The sequence below is a fragment of the Macrobrachium rosenbergii genome, chromosome 10 (assembly GCF_040412425.1).
Source record: "Macrobrachium rosenbergii isolate ZJJX-2024 chromosome 10, ASM4041242v1, whole genome shotgun sequence".
Lineage (NCBI taxonomy): Eukaryota > Metazoa > Arthropoda > Malacostraca > Decapoda > Palaemonidae > Macrobrachium > Macrobrachium rosenbergii.
This window is the reverse complement of record NC_089750.1, coordinates 41,549,086-41,561,526: the sequence shown is the minus strand read 5'-3', so window position 1 is coordinate 41,561,526 and position 12,441 is coordinate 41,549,086. Positions and strand designations below refer to the sequence as shown.

The 12,441-nt window shown below is 38.0% G+C and overlaps 1 protein-coding gene across 7 annotated transcripts in view; it reads right to left on the bottom strand.

Annotated features, from left to right (window-relative positions):
- Positions 1–12,441, bottom strand: part of LOC136842602 (unconventional myosin-XVIIIa-like) — a 1,295,621-nt gene that overhangs the window by 680,837 nt on the left and 602,343 nt on the right. The gene's annotated exons all lie outside the window — the stretch shown is intronic.

The following is a 12,441-nucleotide window of genomic DNA, read 5'->3' as shown; positions in this document are numbered from 1 at the left end:
CATCAAATCCCTAAATTCCATCTCCTCAGCCTACTCCACAATCCATCTTCCCCAAGCCACATGGAATTTATATCCCCACCTGTCCTCAGTCCCCCGCCCACGAGTCAACTTCTTTCCTCCTTCCTGAATATCCCTTGGCAATTATTATTCATCGGTTTTTCCAGTAGAAGAAAAAAACAGTGCACCAGAGATTTGTTTGTTGGTACACAAACAACGGCCGAATGTTGCCCAAAATATCTAACAGAATTAAGCCAAAAATTGTAAATCATGGTACCACGTCACCATCAAAAAACCAACACCCAACATAATTATGTGGAAATTCAACTAAATATCAGTGATGCAATCTCAACAACTCCCAATACATCCCTTATACAAAGGATTCTAATCTCCCTATTATTACTTTTGCAAAGGTCAAGTCCTAACTTATAATGAACTATACTTCATGTAAATAGAAATGTTTATAATAAAACTTATTTTTTAAATACTTCACTATCTATTATCATAGCTAGAAAGTCTTGCACTGGTGGAAGGACGACAGAGTATCAACACAAAAACCTGATCTAGCTCATCTAGTTATATCCTCTACTAGCCCTCCCTTTCAAGATGAACCTTGCCTCTGTCTAGATGGCTCATGAACTCACTGTTCTCAGTTTTGTTTCTGTCCACGTGAGTTAGGAGGTGGGGGGGGGGGAAGCAATTCCTCATAATAAAGAGGTATTTAAAAAATAAATGTTATTACAGGGTATACAATTTTCTAGTTTTGAAATAAATTTTACCTATTATCAAAGCTGATTCTCACATAGATAATGGAGGTGGATAAGTGTATGAGGACCCAAAAATTAGGCCCCTCAAGAAAACAAAATAAATTCTGCCTCAATGAGACGCTATTTACCTAATGATTAAAATCCACTAACCAATTAGGCCACAAGAATCTCTGAAAATCAGTGGAGGTTCCTTGTAAGGAGGTTGGGGGGGGGCAATTCATCATAATAAAGAGGTATTTAAAAAATAAATGTTATTACAGGGTATTAAATTACAAGAGAAGAATAGGGTCTTAATTGCCAAATGTTTAAGAGCAGCTGTATTCATGGGTTCGAATAAGAACATGCTCAGGATCTTTAGCAGTAAGTCAAAATTCCATCCCAAAGACTCTACATGAGACTTAGGAATCTCAATCTGGAAGGAGAGTAGTGCTTCCTTAATGTCCATGTTAGAGGAGATATTCAAATCAATGTGACTTAACGCTGAAGCTAGCATGGAACAGTACCCCTTGAATGCTGGGACTGACATACCTTTAGTATAACAGAGGTAAATCAAGATCTGAATCAGTTTATTTGAAGAGGTATGGATACAGATGTATGTTGAATGCTTCCTGGAATTAAAGACGGGTTTTCTACATTTCTTTGAAAAGCCTCTCCCTTCCAGGGGACAATCAAGTCTCCATGTGGTCAGCTGCAGCATGGGAAGGAGCCATGGTTGATCCATCAGAAGAGGAAGAAGATAGGGGAACTACCGTCTGCCAGGCCACCACTCACCAAAGTTATGTAAGAAACCAAGCTTGATGGAGTTTTACTTTGGATCATAGCAAGGTGGGGAAAAACACAAAGGTCTAGACCAGACAAATCTAATGACACCACCCAAACTAGAGGATTCTATACTGGCTCCTCCACACACCAGACCCTTCCTATATGATGGTTGGCCAAGACTACTCCCCAGCCTTTGGTTGATGCGTCAGAATACAACATAAAATCTAGGCTCTTGAGGTGAAGGGAGACTCCTTATAAAAGATGGGGTCAGTGGCTACATCACTTCAACTGTTACTTCAACCCTCTTGGCACTTGGACCTGGAAGTAATCCTTAACCTGGAGCCAGGTTAAGGATGAGACCCATCCAATTTTATCTCAAGCAACATTGGGACAAAATTGGATGGGTCTCACCCTTAACCTGGCTCCAGGTACCAGTTTTTCCAGGGAAGCCATGTGACCTAGGAGAGACATCCACCTCTTGGTTGGCAAGGAAGCTATGGACAGAGATTTGTTGAAGATTGACAGGAAGTTGTTTACACACTTCTTTGGAGAAGCTATGAAATTCTTGGTATCCAGGATCATCCCAAGATATGCAATACTTTGGGCTGGAGTCAGGGATGACATCTGAAAGTTAATTATGATCTCAAGTACACTTGCCATTTTCAGTTGAAAACGTTTTGCCTTCAGGATACCATCCAGACTAGGCGTGAGAACTTGAAGGTCAGGACTGAGATTGAAGCACAATGCCCATATTTGAAAATCTTTTTCTTGGAAGACATGGCGAAGATATTTCCTGAGCTAGGATGAACTGGTATACGGAATTACTCATTCATCATATCTACTGACATCATCCAATCTTCCTTCTGCATGGCTGCAAGAACCAAGCTTGTTGATTTCATAGTGAATGGAGTAAAAAAAAAAAAATGAATAGGTTCAACCCTGAGACATCTAAAACAAGTCTCCATTATCCTGAGGCCTTTGGTATGAAAAACAAATGATCCTAAAACCCCACAGAAGAAATCTGAAACAGAGAGTCTATTTCTTAACCAAGCCTCTTCCGCCTCCCTTTTATCATTATCTGATGTATATATATAACTCAAGATTTCCCTTCTAGTAACTCTAACCTGTCAGCTGTCTCCTAACGTTTTCCATAAAGTTTCATTCTCAAACGAACAAAATCTTTCCAGATAGAGTTTCACTGTCATATCAAGATTCATATCCATATAGCATTACAATCTAACTTAAACCTTTTCCTCCATCTCTGACCACTTTTTTCATTTTGAAATCTATGAGAAGGGAAACCAGCAAAGGTGAAATAACATTCCCTTGTAGCACCCTACTATTTACTGTGATTTCACTGGACAAGACCCATCAACATTTACTCTGCATCTACAGTGCTCCCCCATCCTTACGCGGGAATAGGTGCCAGAACCTAGCACGGAAATGCAAAAATCCCCTCTAAAAATGCTTATAACTTCCAAATACCTTGTACACCTGAAACTAAAATGCTTATAACTGCCTATTTTAACATTTCACTACTTAATTTGATAGTTCAAACAAAAATATACCTTAAATTATCGCACTAAAACAAATTAATATTTCAAACAAAAATACACGCCAAATCATCATCCCAAAACACCCAAGGTAACCTTACATTAAAGTACTCTCCTACTACTGTTACTCTTAAAAAGGCTATATACACCCCTAAAACGCTTGTAACTGCCTATTTTAACAGTTCATCGCCAAACTTGACAGTTCAAACAAAAATATACCTCACACTATCATCCCAGAACACCCTAATATCATTTCAAAGTCATGTTGCAAAATTAAGTTCAAGCCTACAACTTACTCTTAAGTATCCCCTACCATTCAGACATGCACGTTTTCTTTAGCCTACGTAACTTAAGCATCATTCTGCTCATATTGTATGTAATGCAATGGGCGTATATTTTACGTATATGTCTTCTGTGATGTAAAATGGTTTTGAAATTATGTTTACTGTACGCTATGTTAGTATTTTCGTGATTACGTACAAATACATTTGAGAGAGAAAAATTATTTACTGTAGTAAATCGTTTGTGATCTTTAAAGCGACATTAACATAAAGTCATCTTAAACATTTTACCCTTAAAAATATATATGTACGAGAGAGAGAGAGAGAGAAAGAGAGATGTCAGTATCATTCATAGCTATTTTATCTAACCACCAAATGGGCAAAATAATAATAACAATAATAATAATAATATGTAATTTGAAATTTTATGCATTTCTATAGTAAATTATGTTTAATTTTAAACAAACAAATACATATTCCCAATCTTTTCCAAAACTCTCAATTGATGGGGGGGAAGTTGGACCTGTCATTTATGCCAAATAGGCCTATCTGACCAGACCCCTCACGAGAGCCTCGATGGCCAGGTCGGTAGAGCAGCAGTTTCGCACTACATAGAGGTCTGTGGCGCCGGTTCAAATCCACAGCCGATCAGTCAGAGAGACGGACACTTTCCTATCCATGTAGACACCCCGGGATGATGTATGTAAATCAACGGATAGGTTTGCTAAAAGTAAATGGGTGTTACAGACTAATAAACACACAAACAAAGCCACTCCAACATCTTCTAGAAACATAACAGACACCTCACACGTCTCGAACTGTCGACCTAACTGCTCAACTCTCCTCGCTGCTGGGAGAAAGGGAGCTGGTGATTTGGTATGATACATGAACATGCGCTAAGCGATGTCAGGCAGGGCAGCCGATCGAGAATACGGTCTACCCTAAAGCCAAATCAAAGTCCTTCAAAAGAAGGCATCGTGCTTACCCCATACAAAAAATGGAAAAAAGCATGTTACAAGAAGAAGAAGAAGATCTGACCAGACCCTCACGTCATATATTTGACATATATGACAGGTCCAACCTCCACCCTCAGTTAAGAGCTTTGGAAAAGATTGGGAATATGCATTTTGTTTGTTTAAAATTAAACATAATTTACAATAGAAATGCAAAAATTTTTAAATGACATATTATTATTATTGTTATTATTATGTTGCCCATTTGGCGGTTAAATAAAATAGCAATAAATTATATTGAAATCTCTCTCTCTCTCTCGTACATATATATTTTCAAGGGTAAAAATGTTTAAGATGACTTTGAAATTATATTGATATCATTTCAGAGATTAATAACAACTTACCGTAGTAAATAATTTTTTCATGATTAAAATTTAACATAATAGAAATGTTTAAATTTTTCAATTACAGTATATTATTATTATTATCTGAAAATTTGTAATTATTAGGTAAATCATTCATTTATCATATAAACGTGCTAAGTCCTCACCATCTCCCATAAGTTTATTAAAAAATTCTTGTGCTGTCATTCTCTCTCTCTCTCTCTCTCTTAATATACATATATTTGAATGAAAAAATACAGTAATTAGTGAATACACACTGCTGCTTTACAAAAAAAAACGAATTAGTGATAATTTTACAGATGCGGCCCAAAGAAAAATCCGCAAATTAGTGAAATTTCCCCGCGGACAAGTGAATGATGTGTTCTACAAAAATCCGCAACAAAATGAAACGCGGAAATGTGGACGCGTAAAAAAAGGGGGGGGAGGGAGGCTCTGTACTTCATCCAATGAAAATTTCAATCAGCTTGACATATTTCACGGATTGGAACTGGAATATAAAATTTAGTCCAAAAGCCAAGGACTGGGACATATGAGGTCATTCAGTACTTAAAATAACGTTGAAAAAACTGTTTGGAGAGGGTGGAAAGTATGATAGAAGAAAGAGAATATGAAAGTAGGTACAGTATAATGAATGAAAGGGGTTGCAGCTAGGGGCCGAAGGGACACTGCAAAGAACCTTAAATAATGCATGCAGTGTACTGCATGGGGTACACTGGCGACAGTACGCCCCTATGCTGCACATAAGTTTCTATGCTTTTAATCAATTTATTTCTCCCGCCTACTGAGCATATGCATGCTGTATATTTTCATTACAACACATTTCTTTAGTACTTTGGCTATGACTTACAATTCTCAATCATCAGGTTTTGTCTCATTCCATATTCTGCACAATGTCACCATCAATGAGGTGTCCATAAGTTTCAGCTAAATTCGTCTCTTTAGTGACTGCATCATAACTTGGGGTTTTCCAATTCCTAAGTTCTTTATCATTGGTTTCGCTGAAAACACTATGATTTCATGGTATGAATGTATTCAAAACTTTGAATTCATTCATACATACATTCAAGCCTTTGTTAGCTTCCGGTATTTCAATAAAATTATCCCTCTCATATCTCTTTTTCATGATCTCGTAAAAATGGTCTGCCCAGCATATATAGTATTTCTTTTTCTTCTTGTGTTATAACTGATCCATTCATCCTTTGGACTGGTATCTATCCCTTTTATTTTCACCCACTACATTAATAATTTTGTGGGCTACCCTAACAACATTCAGTTCCCTAAACATATGGCTGTGTCAACATCATGAGCATAATTATATGGCTGGTTTCTGTCACAGATGTCTACACACATTTATAGATCTCCTTTTGTTGGAAGAGAGCGCTTCCAATTGCCTAATTCTCTGCAACACAGAGACTGAAAAAATGCTCCTCACTTTCGTTCGCAGTCTCCCCCAGGCCTCCCTTACCCCATACATCTTTCATGACTTCATTGTTCCTACCAACTTTTGCATTCACACCACCAACAATAATATTCTCACATCTTTCTTGTATCTCATCTATAACACTAAAGTTTTATATAAAAATTCATCTTTTATTTCTCTGGTGAGTTTATTCATTTATGTAAACCTTGTAAGTCGTAAACTACTACTCCCTGCTCTTGACAGTAGGTCAATGACTTTCCTGCATTTGGCATTAAGATCGTGCCTACTCCAACTGTTCTTCCTGAGTAAATATGTATATTACACTCTTCCAATCTCACTTTTACCGTTACTTTGCACTGTAATACATAAACAACTATGTCCCATCAATAATATCTTGAATTCACTAACTGCTTGTTCTATCTTTCCAATTTAATCCCAGGTCTTGATGTCCATATGTACTATTTTCAATTTATTCGTACTAATTATAAACTGGGAAATTCTTAACACCCATGCCAATGACTGGGGGCTATTTCTAAACTGGCCTTTCCATTCAAGTGGAGGCTTTACTTGGTAAGTACAATAAAGACTCATAAGTCAAATACCAACTCTGACTTACAACATCGCGAAGAGACTCAATGATCTCCTCACTCCATACATCCCCGACAGGTACTGTCTGCAGTCGTCTACGGACTTTTTACGGAAACTCCGAGACTCTCCTTCTACAGGTATTATTGCCTCCCTAGACGTCGAGAGCCTCTTCACGAACAAGCCAGTCGACAAAACGATTGAACATATCCTGAATACGGTATATACAGTAGATGTGAGGACACACCGACCATGAACATCCCTGAAGAAGCCCTAAAAGCCCTTCTTGAAATATGTACTAAGAAGGCCCCCTTTACCACCCACAGCGAACATCTTTACTGCCAGATCGACAACATGGCAATGGGATCCCCTTTAGGGGTCCTATTTCCCAATCTCTCCATGAGCCTCGTAGAGGAAAGGGTCCTCAGTAAGATCCCCTGCCCTCGTCAATACTACAGGTATAATAGTGGACACCTTTATGAGAGTGGATAGCGAAGGAGACCTAGAAAAATTAAGGACAACTTTTGAAGAATGTTCCGTCCTCCATTTCACGTGCGAACGTGTGTTGACGGTGCCCTTCCCTTCCTGGACGTTTGGGTAAAGCAGACTCGACGGGTTATACCATCACTGTAAGCAAGAAACCCACGAACCCAGGTCTGTGCCTTAATGGGTCCAGTGAGTGCCCAGAAAGGTATAAAATGTCGGTGGTTGAAGCCTTCATCCGTCGCGCCATCTCACACTGTTCCATGTGGAAAGGAACTATGGAAGAGATCGAAAAATCAGAACAAATACTCATTAACAACAATTTCTCTAATCACATGCTTGAACAACAAACCCAAGACTCTATAAATAACTGGCACCGAGAAAGCATGACGGACACTGAAAACAACCATAGTTGTTATTAAAATAGTTTAACCAAACCACTGAGCTGATTAATAGCTCTCATAGGGCTGGCCCAAAGGATTAAAATGAAATGGAGTACCAGGTCTAAGCCATAGGCTAAGCACTGAGATTAAATGAATGAATGAATAATGAAATTTTTTAAATATGCAAAAAGGCATATGCTTCCACACTAGAACACATGCACACATTAAATACATTTACTCAAGTTTCATCTGTACAATTAAAAAAATAAATAAAACTGAATAATGATAAAATTCTGAATAACTTAAGATTTTTTAAAATTGTAACAAATGGGACCTCTCTCTGAACCACCTGTGTCCATTTTTACATCTGTAACGTAGCTGAGAAGGAAATAAAATTAATTTCAATTGTTTTAATTACTAGAACTGTGGGTTTCCACTCGCCCCTTCATAAACTCTCTCCTTCATTCCCCAAAATGGCTAAGCCTAACCCCCCCTCAGTGTTCAAAATGACTACCTGAGGCCTTGTTCCAGATTACCTTCGAAGATGCCTTCCTCGATGGTGCAAGACAACCGACAAGGGAGGGACCAAAAAGAGAAAGTTGGCGCCCCGCTATGTTAACCCTCCACGAGGTTGACGGCTGCCATGTGGCCTAGAAAACGTGGCAAAGATTGACCTTTGCACCACCTATGTTAGATGTGATGTATAATCCCCGAAGGTTATTTATAGACGATGCAACGGAAATCGAGAGAGAGAGAATCACTCAGAACGCCACCAAGGACAGATGTCCTTAACCTTGCCTGTCCCTTGAACCTTCCACGTGTTCAACCCCGAGGCTCGAACCAGTATACTTTGTAGTGGAATTTTAATTCCCTCCTCCATTGCCAGTGCCCTATCGAACAAGGGCACCATCATCTTGACGAAGGTAATGTACCAGAATAAAGTTTCTTAGTCAGTCACAATTCCCGTTATTTCTCTGTCTGATTTTTCATTTATTTTTTCATTGTGCAATCACCTTCAGTAATTTGTGTTGGAGCATTCAGTGTTAATGTAATTATGCATTTAACGGTGAACTGAGTTATTTGGCACCATCTGTGCAATCCCTCAGTCCCCTTTGAGCATCTTATTATTATTGCAAGTAACTGTCGTGCATATACTGCAGATAGGCCTCGACTGTGGAATTCCTTAGCTCTATCCATGTACAGTTCCCCTTCTACCCCCACTGCGATGTTTCATGTTATGAAGACATCATCGGCGTGGAAATTTATTCTGTGTAGGATTCATTCCATTTAGCAGGCCCTTATTATTACCTGCCCAGTAATTCGTCATTCTTCTGGTCTGTGTTTGTTATGTAAATATAATTAGTTACGAGAACCCTTGAGTTTATGTAATTGTCCCTCACATGAAGAAGGCCCTAAGCCACGGATTTTCCCGTTTGTCTACGAATTGTCCTAATATTGAGTCAGATGTGTAATAAATATAAGGAACTCCCTGCATTCATCCGCTGCCGCCCAGAATCAATTAAGTATCCCTCGGACATTCTTAGCAAAATTCAGATTTTTTTTTATATTAGTTGCCCTGTGGGATTTTGTATTTTCATAAATTACTTTTATATTTCATCAATTAATTTACATTTCCTCATGAATATTAAAACTGAGTCAATTGAAAATGTTGCAGACTGATAAAACTTCACCAATCAATCCATTTCCAAAACTTGATAACTGATGTTGGTTGTATTTTCGGCATTCGCATAACACATATTTAACTGTTATTATTACTTTGCATTCTGAGCATTTGGGAGCTGGCTCATGTGGGCTACTCATTAAGTGTCCATGTGTCAGACGAGTGTGGCCTATTCGGAGATGTGTTAGAATTACTTGCGCATGTCTCTCTCTTTGATATGATGAACTCCAGGTTTTGTTTGCTTCAACTTATTATTTTCTGGTTCTTCATTCCATTTATTTTGCTGTTTGTTTATAATGCCTACTTTAATATGTGTTATACAATCATTAACTGGGATAATTATATTAGCTCTTGTCATATGGACTGTTTCTTTAGCTGCTTTATCAGCCTCTTCATTTCACTTAATCCCTACATGGGCCGGAATCCAAATATTTTTATATTTTCCCCATTAATATATAACTTAGGGAGTAATAGCTTCATCTGTTGAACAATGTTATTTTTTGGTTTGTAACTCTGAATGGCTTCGATGGCACTTCTAGAGTCGCTAAAAATTACAAAATTATTACATAATGTCTTTAATTATCTTTATGGATGAAGCCTATTGCTCATAACTCAGCTCTAAATACCGAGGCATTATCAGGTGGAGAGAATTGATATATTTTGTCTTGGGATACTGCAGCATATCCCATTCTGTACCCTGATTTAGATTTGTCTGTGTATATTGCGTAATGTGGACCTTTTCGGCTTATATGTTCTACTGTATGTTGTCTACGGTGTTCTGGGGTATATGAATAACTTTTTGATAAATATTTCAAGTGTGTGCAAATTCTTATTTTATTCATAGTCCAAGGAGGAGGTAATTTTACTAATGAAGGCGATTGCACATTTATTTTCAACGACTCAAACAGTCTTCTGGCTCTAAGAGGGAAAGGTGGTGACCGATTGTTTATAAATACATCTCTTAATTCAAATAATTTTTTAATTGGAGAATCACTTGTCTGAATTCTCAGAGCACTCTTCATTGTTGAAAACTCTCTGCGAAGAGACAGTGGTAGTTCACCAAATTCAACTTTGTAAAGATGAGGTTGGTGATTATCTAAAGGCTCCTGGACATATGAATTCGAGAGAACGGAGAAAACATAATTTTTCAAAGTGGAAATATCCTATTTCCATTTGGGTCAGTAGAAAGAACCACGAACTCATAAATCTCCCCGCCTGTCACAACAAGTCGCCAACCACAACTTCAAGAACACACAAGTACTAACGAGGCACTAAGAGAAATCGCATCTGGCTGTGCCTTCAAAATTCATGGGATCTTTGAGGGGAAGGCCTGGGAACATATGGTTAGCTAAGGCATGAGAAAACACCCCTCACCCCCTTTGCCTTTGAAGGAGAGCCTAAGGAAATAAGCCACTCCCTCAGGTCAGGCCTAGTTGATTTGGCCAATCAAATGCCATCAATACCAAAGACCTAAGGACATCCTACAAGGAGCAAAATACCCAATGATCAACGGGAATTCCCTAAAACACACATCCAAAAATTGGAAAGAAACAAATGGAGGAGGTGCCTCAGGAGAAACAGTACCTGCTCAGAATATGTCACGGTTGACACAAGGGAAAATGGGAGGTATAAGGACAGACAGACAGGGAAAGAGCAGAGTGGAACAGGAGTCTAAGAGAGTTGATAAGAGCGGAAAGGAGAGAGAGAGAGAGTGCCAAAGTGAGGGGAAGCAGAAAAGAAACCGAAGGACAGAAAGAGAAGAAGTGTGTTAGTGCGTGATTGACTCTCAAAACATTAGTCCCCTTAATCAAATTCGTTAAGTCTCTCGAAACCATTATTGCAAAGTCTCGAACCACGAACCAGTTAAGAAACTATAGGTGGAGCTGTACGACAAGAGGTGCAAATAAACAAGAAACGGGAACAATTAATCATTTTCCCCCCTTTAACCTTAGTATTTTGGAATTTAGTAACTGTTTTAAAGGATCACTTGTTCCTACTTACAATAAACTTCCACGCCGCTACCCCGGACACGTTATCTTAGATGTTAGGCCCTTTTGAAGGGAAAGAAACAGGGCCCGACAATACATATTCTAAGGCCTTCGTTATGAACTGGGTCTAACGTTTTCAGCGTTGCGTCTGATTCTGAGCCATATATTTCACTTCCATAGTCGATGATAGACAACACTATTGCTTTATACACTAAAGTAAGGGTACGTCTATCAGCTCCCCAAGTAGTGTTTGATAGTTTTTTTAATTAGATTCAATGCTCTTTTACATTTAGATTTCACTCATGTTATGTGGGCTCTTCAGTTCAGGCATCAAATACTAATCCCAAAAATTTTGCTGTTTGGCCAATTGGTATGGAATGATTTCTGATTTTTAAATCTATTTCTTCACCTTTCTTCCACTTTTTATTTTCATAAAACATTACTGCTTGAGTCTTTTATATGGATAATTTAAAGCCTGCAGATGATGCCCATTCATCTATTTTTATTATAGTTTTATTAATGATTCTTTCTGCATGTTTTAAGCGAGATGCTGAATAATATATGGCAAAATCTTCCATATATAAGTTACTTTCAATTCCAATGGGTATATTATTATTGATGTCATTTATTGCTAAAGTAAACAGTGTGCCGCTAAGGACGCTTCCTTGTGGAACATCATTTTCAAGTGGAAATGTACTTGACAATACATCAATTCTCACTTGAAAAGTGTGTTTTGTCAAAAAGTTTTGGATAAACTTGGGTAAATATCCACGGATGCTGTTTTTATGTAATGTTTTTAATATTGCATATCTTCATGTAGTATCATATGCCTTTTCAATGTCAAAAAAGACGGCTATAGTAATTTGTTTTCGTTCAAATCCTCTTCATATGTGGTCTTCTATGTTAGAGAGAGAATCCAATGCAGATCTGTTACATTGTGACCCAAATTGAGTGGGAGTTAAAATTTTATTTTCTCAAATGTGCCATGTTAGTCGAGCATTTACCATTTTCTCTAGTAATTTGCCTAAACAACTTGTTAAAGAAATTGGTCTGTAATAGTTTACATTACTGGGATCCTTTCCAGGCTTCCTAAACAACTTGTTAAAGAAATTGGTCTGCAATAGTTTACATTACTGGGATCCTTTCCAGGTTTGGGGATAGGAATAATTATAGCTTTACACCAT